Below are 8994 nucleotides of genomic sequence, written 5' to 3'. Positions count from 1 at the left end.
CAGGCCCCAGAAAAAGGGTTTCATGATGTCTTGGGAAGCAGCTGAGCCCCACAGAGCAGCACACCCCAGATAACACAGAAAGGTTCAGCCCCTGCTGCTGTTAATCCCCTTGTGCTCCTCTAATGAGAAGCCAGATGGTGAAACTAAACATACAGAGAATTTGTTTTAAACAAATATAATAATATTAATAACAATAGCGACACGAATAATAATAGTAATGATGATGATGATAATTATAGTAATGATAACATATTTCCATGAAGTGATAAATTGTTTTCTTTCACATGTCATGTGTCCAAAACATTTACTTTTCCTGCATCCCACAGTACCTGAGGCAGACAAAATTGCTCCTGTTTACAAACTGGGTAAATGGGACAGAACAGCAGACCAGGAAATACTAAGCCCTATGGAGCAAACAGGGAGTGGAAAAGCAGCTGAGGTAAAGCGTTTCCCTCATTCCCTGGAGGTATTTCCCTGTCTCAATAACTGGAGGAATAATAAGTGGATAAATACAATATCTTATTTAGCTGTGTTGTTGTTGGTTGGAGCCCTTTGTCTGCAGCATACTCAGGAAAAACTTTGGGATTGATCTGGAGTGCACAAGCCTATTTTCTATTAAAGTGTATTAATGCCAGGTTCTGTGCAATTAGTGAAAAGTCAATTCCCATTACTAGTTAACATTATTGAACATCTGCTTTCTTTAATAAAAACCTATGTCCAGCATAAAGACAATAAATCGATAGGCAGCCACTTTCTAAATCTATCCTGTCTCCTCCAAAAATGCAGAGAGTGCTGCCATTTGGAGTCAGAATGGATTTACAAGAAGAGATCCCCTGCAACTCCTTTTTGTTTTTTTCTCCTTTGGAAAAGCTTTTCTTTTTCCTAAGAGCTGTACACCTGCAAACTGCTGTTAATGTTAAATTTTACATTCATTCAGCAGCATCTCAGCCTGGCTTGGCAGAAATCAGGGAAAATGAGAGAAATTTGAGAGTCTCACATGTTTGAATCAAATATAACTGTTATGATTTCTTTTTCTGTGAGGCTGGTGAGGCCCTGGCACAGAGAGCTCATGGCTGTCCCATCCCTGGAGGTGTCCAAGGCCAGGCTGGATGGGCTCTGAGCAGCCTGGTGTGGTGGGATGCTGCCTTTCCAGGGCTCATGGGAAGGAATTAATTGCATCCTACCACAACAGCAGAGACTTCTGAGTGAGTGCCAGGAGCTCACCTAAAAATCAGACCTGCAAAAGGTCTGCTAGGTGCATTTTTAAGCTTCTCTGTGTACAGGCTTCATGTCTGGTTAGCCCTGAAATAAATGAGCAATGTTACTTGAAATTAACAGAAAATAACTAAAACAGGAGGAAAAAACCTTGTGAGAAAAATGAAAGCTAAAGGAGAATTGAGTGGAGGTGTGAAAGATTTATTGTTCTTCTGCTGATGTTTCTTTAGTTTACTCTTGGCTTTCACTTTCCCCATGGATCTGCAAAACCCCAAAGGCTGCTGCTCAAAAGTGAATAAAAGGCAGCTGAAAGGCAGCTGCTGTCAGTGGCCTTTTTTTTGTTGTTAATGTCACCTGCAGGACCAGGGGGAAAGCAGTGACTGGGTGACAGAAGGAGCTAAAGATGCCTCAAGGAAAGCAAACGTATTTTCCTTCATTCTTTATGAGAAGCAAGCAAATAAAACTGCTCTGCTTCTTTTAATGATTATTTTCTAAGCATCCAAGCAGCTGAGTTGTTAGTCAGAATGAATGTAGATGAAATTCAGACATAGACAAAGCTATTTGTAGGAATTTGGTTTTTATAGACACATTGGCAGTGCTTTTTCCCCAGAAGTATTACATTTTGATTTAGCTGAGGAACAGGAATTGTATTTTGCGATTTAATTACACGATTGTGACTCACACTTGGTTACAAATACTGAGCAGTGAAAATGGAAGCAAAATGCAAGCTATCTGTTAGGTAAACATGTTCTTTTAAACTGTTGACTGAATTTGAATAATGAATAAATTGGAGGAAATGGCAATCTGCTTGTGGAGGTTTCAGAAAAATAAAGAAGGGCTAAGCTCAAAAGGTAAATTATTAATGTTGGTATATTCGCTTTGCTCCTGTTATTTGTAACATAGGAAATGTGATTTGTGTGTAGGTGTCACTTTAATATTAACTCAGTTGCCAGCTCAGATCTGAACTAATGAGACAGATGCAAGTCTTTCATTTCCAGAGAAGCATTTTTAATGCAAATGAAATCAATATGGTCAAACATTCTGCCCAAAGAAGAGCTGAAGGCTGGGCTTTGGGAGGTTTTATACTCTTCATTTTCTCCACCTGTGGTGGGACAGACACTTGCACACATGGAAGAGGATGGTGACATCAGCTTCTGCTCTTGGGAACTGGGATCAGCTTGATCAGGAGCAACTGCAGCACTATAAAAAAAAAATAAATTAAAAATCAGATAGTTAGACACAGCTGCGTACAGCTGCAGGGGCTGAGAGCTGGGGAGTGAGAGCTGATGCTCTTGGGGAAGCCTGCCAGTGGTGTGGTGAGTCTGAAAGGCCACAGCACTGGGTGGTCCTCAGGTCCTCTCCCCCTGGAAATGGGTCCATGGGAATTACCATGGCATTTTTCTTGGACAACAAAGGGAAATGGGTCTCACCTGGCTCTGAAGCTGCTCAAAACAAGGAGGAAAACCCCCTGATTTTTGAAGGGAATCCCCTAGAAAGCTGGGGAGATCCCTCAAGAGAGCAGACCTGCTCTCAGGACCCTTGCAGGGCTGCAGCTCCTCTCCCTTCCCTGCCTGTCCTGCCCGCTGTGTTGCACCAGGAAGGTGCACTGGTGAGCTGGAGGTGCCACCCAAGCCCTGTGGAGCATCCCTGGGACCAGGAGAGGCCATCCCCCTTCCAGCTGGGTGTGTCCAGCCCCACTGAGCTCCAGTTCACACCCCTGCAGCCTGGCCTGGCTGCAGGTGTCCAGGTGTCACACGCAGGGGAGGCACTGGCATGGACAGAAAAGCTGGGAGCTGTCCCCATCCACTGCAGCTCTGAGCTGGGATTTTGGCTTTCCAGGCATGGGAAACGCTGAGCATTGAGTGGAACCATTCCCCCTGGCCTGGATGGCTGTTTTAGAGCAGAGCAGCCCTGTGGTGACAGGTAATGGCACGAGAATGAAATAACCCTCACCACCTTCAAGATCAGCTCTCTCAGCAACACACCCAGAAGAAATAATAATGGGAGCTGGCTTTTTGTTTTCAGCTTGGGCAAACCTTGTGCCAAGTTCAGTGGAAGTTCACACCTGCGAGCTCCAATGTGTGAAAATAATATTGGCAGGCAAAATTCAGCCCTTATTTCCATACCACAGGAGGACAGCAGCTCTGGTGCAGCTCCAGCTGCATAGAAATGCCTCTTTATTTAACTCAGAGCTGAAGACACTGTGGAGTTTGCTCAGGCATCTCAATTCTTCTTTCATGTCTTCAGTCCGGGCTGGAGCCAGCTTTCACACCCCACCGAGGCTGTGAGCTGCCCTGCACAGGGGCCAGCAGAATGCTGCCTTCCTAAAGGCTCAGCAATTCCCTCTCTTCTTCTTCCCCATGCTGCTGAGTCCGTGTTCCCCAGAGGCTGCTTGCTAAGGGCACACACCACGCCAAAAATTAAAAACAACAAAAAAAGAGGGGTGGGGTGGGAAGGATGAGGAAACAAGACAAACCTGCTGTGCATTCCCTCTGTGTCACACCAACAGTGTCATGCAGAAGGAAAATTGTTCCATCAGTGACTGTGTTAGATTCATGACCCCAGCACAACCTTGAATTGGCCTTTAGTTGTCGCTGATGGGAGCTGAAGAACAGCTCCTGTCGACATGATTGCTGCTCTCCAATGAATCAGAACACACAGGGCACAGAGCAGCACATTAAACTAGCAACAGAAATATATCACTGCACTTTTATATAGATGTATTGCTTTTGCCCAGGCACATAAATGATTGGGCTATCCACTTATTTTTTTTCCAAGGACTATAAATTAAAAATAAGCTAAGGGTTTGGAAATTATGTTCTCTCTCTTTCCCCCCTCCCTTTCTCTTTCCTTTTTACTTTTTTACTCTTTTTTTTTTTTTTTTTTTTTTAAACAAAGCCGGGTAGCTATTTTAGGTCTGCAGTAAAACATTTTAAAGGTAATCTTACTGCCTATGCCTACTTGACCATCCTTCTTTTTTCTAAGAGAAATCTACCAGCACAGTTCTTGCTTAGGTAATTTAACATTTCAGTTTGAGCACACTAACTGTAAGTATGGATCACCGTGCTACTTCTGCTGCTAATGAACACCTACAAGGCTGTATTTTTTCATTTGTCAAGACAAGTTTCTGAAATGGCAAAATCTATGTGTGCCAGGTGCTGGGGGGGTTTTCCCCTAACCCATATTTTATAAAGTAAGATTATTTCAATATACTTTGACCAAAGGTCACTTTGACTTGAAAGTTAGTGTGATGCACTGCTGCATAATTCAAGGTAGTGCCTCAGAAATGGAAATGTTTCACCATTCAACTGCATTTAAATTTTGCAACTTTCTCTGTTTGCTGATTGAATCATCTGTTTAAAATATCCCTTTAAACTGGAGGTGATATCACCAGATACCTGTCAAACCTGGGGTACATTTTCTCCATTGCACATTTCCAGTTTTTTGCAGTTCAGCACTTACCAGCTTTGCAGCCAGAGGTAGCAGCAATAGGAAAGCTGCTCTCCTTGCATCCTTCCTCCAGCTTAGGGAATTTTGTGTTGGATGAAAGGCAGAACAAGAGTCCAGAGATCCAATTTTCGTGGTTTCAGCCAGGGCAGGCAGGCACCATGGTGTTTTTTCCAGCCCTGGAAACCCTTGTTCAGGTGAGCAGCCCCAGGCTGTGAAAGTAGAACAGCTGACTGCCACAGGGTAAATTTTTCCTATAAGGATCTGTGAGACTGAGCTTGCCAAATTGTTTTCTGCTGTTTTTTTTGTGTTTTCAAACCTTTTAAAGTTTACTTTTCCTGGAGTACCTGCTACAGGAGTTTGGGGGTAGCCACGTGTCCATGGACTGGATAAAATGGTTTTGCTGGCCACAAGCAAATGACCTGGTCAAAGAAAAGAAATGAGCTGGTCCCAGCTATTTCCCCTCATAAGCACCATAACTGTGTTTCCTCTGTGTCTTTTCAGCAAGCCTTGGGTGATTGAATCTGTGCTGTGCACCACTTCCCAGCAAAACCAGTAAGGTACCAATGAAAACCTGGCTGCATCACTGTCTTTAAAAGACCCAGTAATTTCCAGAAGTAATGCTAGCGTGGTCTCAAGGCCCACAGTTCACCCAGGGCTGATGGGTGAAGGGCAGCAGCTCCTCTTTGTTGTGTTTTCTCAGGGAATGGAGCCACAGCTGCAGGATAAAGGATTTATGGTGATCACCCACATGGAGAGCCACACTTTGCTTGCCCAGAGGAGCCAGATGTCAGGCTTGGACTCTGCTTTCATACAGCCACCATCTCCCTGTGGATCCAGTCCCTTCCAGAGCCCACCTGGTGGTCTGCCCATGTCCATGTCCATTGTCCCTGTTGCCATTCTTAGGGTAATGGATGCTGATAGCCAGCCCTCCAGATTCAAAAAATAATGTCATTTTATTTAAAGGAAAAATAGACTTGTAGCTAAAGGGCTGCCCCAAATCATATCTCTCCCCAGTTTACCTCGTGGTCTTGGGAAAGCCAAGTAGCTGGTACTTGTTTGCTGAGCTGGGGAATTAGGAAGTTTGGCACATCTTTCTTTTTTTCCTTTTTACAGAATTCTTGTAAGTCTTTACTTTCTAACAGCATTAGCATGTCCTAATTGTTTACAAACTAATTTTAAGCCTGACTGGTGCTAAGTTCTAGACCTAATGAAGTTTTGTGTCCCAGAATTTGCTTCTGAGCACTTTAGACTGTAAGGATGAGTTTATTTCCACTGCCCTCCTGTCAGGCTTGAGGGGATCTCCTGGCAAGGGCATTTCTCCCTCTGTGCCCAGCAGAGAGTGATGCCTTGGAGTGGCTGCCTAGAACAGAGGCTAGATGAGATTAAGAGAACAAAGTGGGTGTTTATTAAAGGCTTTCAAACAGGTACACCTTGGGCAGTCAGAAGCCTCTGAGGCTACACCCAAGAGGGATGATGGTCACGAGTTTTCCAGACAGACCCAAGTTTGGTCCAATAACATATCAGGGTTAATCCTCCAATTACACTTTCAGGTAATGAAGTTGTATTTGCCCAGTTTCCCCTCCCCAATTCACTTTTGTTTATACTTTTCAGGGCCTGAGGCTGTAGGGTGTCCTTGGATCACAGGCTCAGAGGGATTGTTCTGTCTGACCACAACGTGAAGACAGTTAACTACACTGTGTATGCAGTTTGGAGTTGTGCACTAATGCAGTGCAGGGTTTGAAAACTACAGAAGCTAAAATCCTAAGGCATCAAGGGGAGCAGAGGGGGCAGAGACACAGCTTGGCTTTTGCTCCTCAGGGAGAAAGGGATGATCTCTCACTAAGCTGGGGACTGGCTCAGGTATTTCCCTGTAGTGATGCCTTGTGCAGGCTGCCCTAGAGCAGAGGCTGGACAGAGCTACAGAATAAAGCAAGGATTCATTCCAAGGATCTCCATGGATCCACCTTGGGCAGCACAAGAGCCCAGCCAGGACTGCAGCCAAGATGAACCCAAATGGTCCCAAAATGCACGAGTGCTCACGGGGTCTCTCCCTGGGATCAGCTCTGCTCCATGTGCACATTGCAGTTCAGTGTCCAATTCCAGCTGCAGCCCCTGCACTCCCATCCTGCTTGTTTTTCTCTCTCCAGCCCACGGGGTTTGTGCTCTTGGGCTGAGATTGGGATCATTTGTCCTTGGTGCCCAGCTGGAGCAGGAATTGTTTTGTCTCCCTGCTCTGTGCACAGAGCTCACCATGCCCTCATGTGAAGCCCAGACCCACACACTAAAGCAGCACAGAATGTGAGAAATAGAAAAGCTGAAACCTGAGGCATCACTAGAGGAAGGAAATTATAGGACTCTAAGGCCAGTGAACCTCTGCCAGCTCTGGGCAGGAGCATGCCTGCATGTTGTTTTCTTTGAAATACCACATCACTTTCTAATGTGGTCTTAAAAGGCCAGAAAACTCTTCAGAGCAGCCACAGGAAATGAAGAACGAGGCTCTAGGAACTGTCTCAAAATGGGATAGTGGTGGCCAGTGAGCAGCACAGGCTCCCAGCATGGTGTTCCATGCCCAGCACCATTTACATCCAACTGTAACTCAAACCTGCTCCTGGTCCTAAGAGAGGTGAAGTTCAAGTGATCATCACTTTTAGGCCAGTCCCCAAACTCAGACAAACCTGAAATATCCCCCCAGTAAGTATCACTGGCACTTGAAGGACACATGGAAAGTCACTGCTGAGAGGTGCTAACTTTTCTGATGATAATGAATTCATTTTCTGACTCCTGGGTGCTTTGTCAGCCCAGTCAGGAGATGGTTTATAGCACAGCTCCGCCATTGCTGCTTGCTTATTGATGTCATGAAGTCCATAATTTTACTTAGGGTTTAGGTTATCACCAGGTGTTGAGGTTGTATTGGGGTGGGGGGCGTGGGGAAATCTTGCAATGTCCTCATCTGATCTATTCAACTGTGCCTGCAGCAGCTGATGTGAAGGGAAGCTGACAAATTCCTGATATCAAGCCCAGCTGTCAGCACAACACGGGGTAATAGCTGTCCTTGTCAAACGTGCCAATGAATCCAGCAGCGTGGCAGGGCAGGGCTAAAGGATGGACTCCCCATTCCGGCTGAGAAATGGAAGCCTAAAGCCTTGCTGAGTCCATTCCACCTCCTGAGAGATCCTGCAATCTCACCTGAGCTGTCTGTTCTGGGGTGAGGGGCACTTCAAAAAACCCAACACACAGAAGAACAGCTCGCTGCAAGAGCAGGTAGAGGTTTCATGTGAATCTTCATTTTAAAGGTGGAAAAGTATGGGAAAAGAAAGGCTGTGGAACAGTGCCATAATATTTTGGAGTGACAGTTTTGTTCAAATACTGCTTGAAGCCAAATAGAAACTACAATTAGAGGAATTATTTCTCTGTGAGAACCAGAATGTGTTCTGGAGCCTTCCTGCTAATGAGAGAGTTGCTTTTAGAAGAAAATGTGGCCATTGTCTTAAAAAGTTGTGGAAAGGCAGTGTCAGCTCAGCAGGCTCATTAGCATAACCCTTTGTCTGGCTTAGAAATATTTGTTAAGAACTTCTAAAACAACAACAAGAAATTGCTGTTGGAGTTCCCTGACTACTGTGCTGACTCATCTACTTGCAATGGAGATTTTGGTTAATAAATGGCTTGAGGTCTTCTGGCTTTAGAGGGCAGATTTTATATTAGGTATATTAGGTACTCATTTTACCAAAAAAAAAAAAAAAAACAACCCAAAACAAAACAACTTTCTTCTTTATCTCCACAGCACAGGATAAGGTTGATAAGGATAAGCTTCTGTGGGCTAGCACAAATCATGAGCATGAGCCCCAGGGAGGGAACAAAGCTACCTGGGATTTTAATGGATGCTCTGAGAGTCTGAAATTAAAAAAAACCCCTGGATCTTCTAGGATAATTTAGTAGAGTTTTTTATGGGGAGGGACTGTGGGTTCTTTATGCAGTTCAGGAGGTGATTGAGGGACATTACAAGCACGGGCAATGATGAGAAAAGCAGATGAAAAAGGAGCAGCAATGCTGGTAGCTCTGCTTTCCTGCTTCCTAGGATTTATGTACTTAGGGATGAATTTAATACTTGGTGATCAAAAGAGTTCAAATAGTGGTTGTGTTAATGATTTCAGCATAACCTCTAAATCCCAGGGTGGCAGTAGGAATCTTCAGCTTGGTCTTAATCTCCTGACATTTTTTATTAAGAGCAAAATTAAGTGCTGTTGCCTGATGATAAAGCCTCTTATAGAAGTGTGAACTGTGGCACTGCCACCACACTGTGCCCTGGTCTCAAGCCCTGGGCACACCAGC

This window comes from Onychostruthus taczanowskii, unplaced genomic scaffold (assembly GCF_017590055.1).
Source record: "Onychostruthus taczanowskii isolate IOZ18803 unplaced genomic scaffold, ASM1759005v1 scaffold76, whole genome shotgun sequence".
NCBI classification, from domain to species: domain Eukaryota; kingdom Metazoa; phylum Chordata; class Aves; order Passeriformes; family Passeridae; genus Onychostruthus; species Onychostruthus taczanowskii.
Note: the sequence above shows the minus strand (reverse complement) of the source record.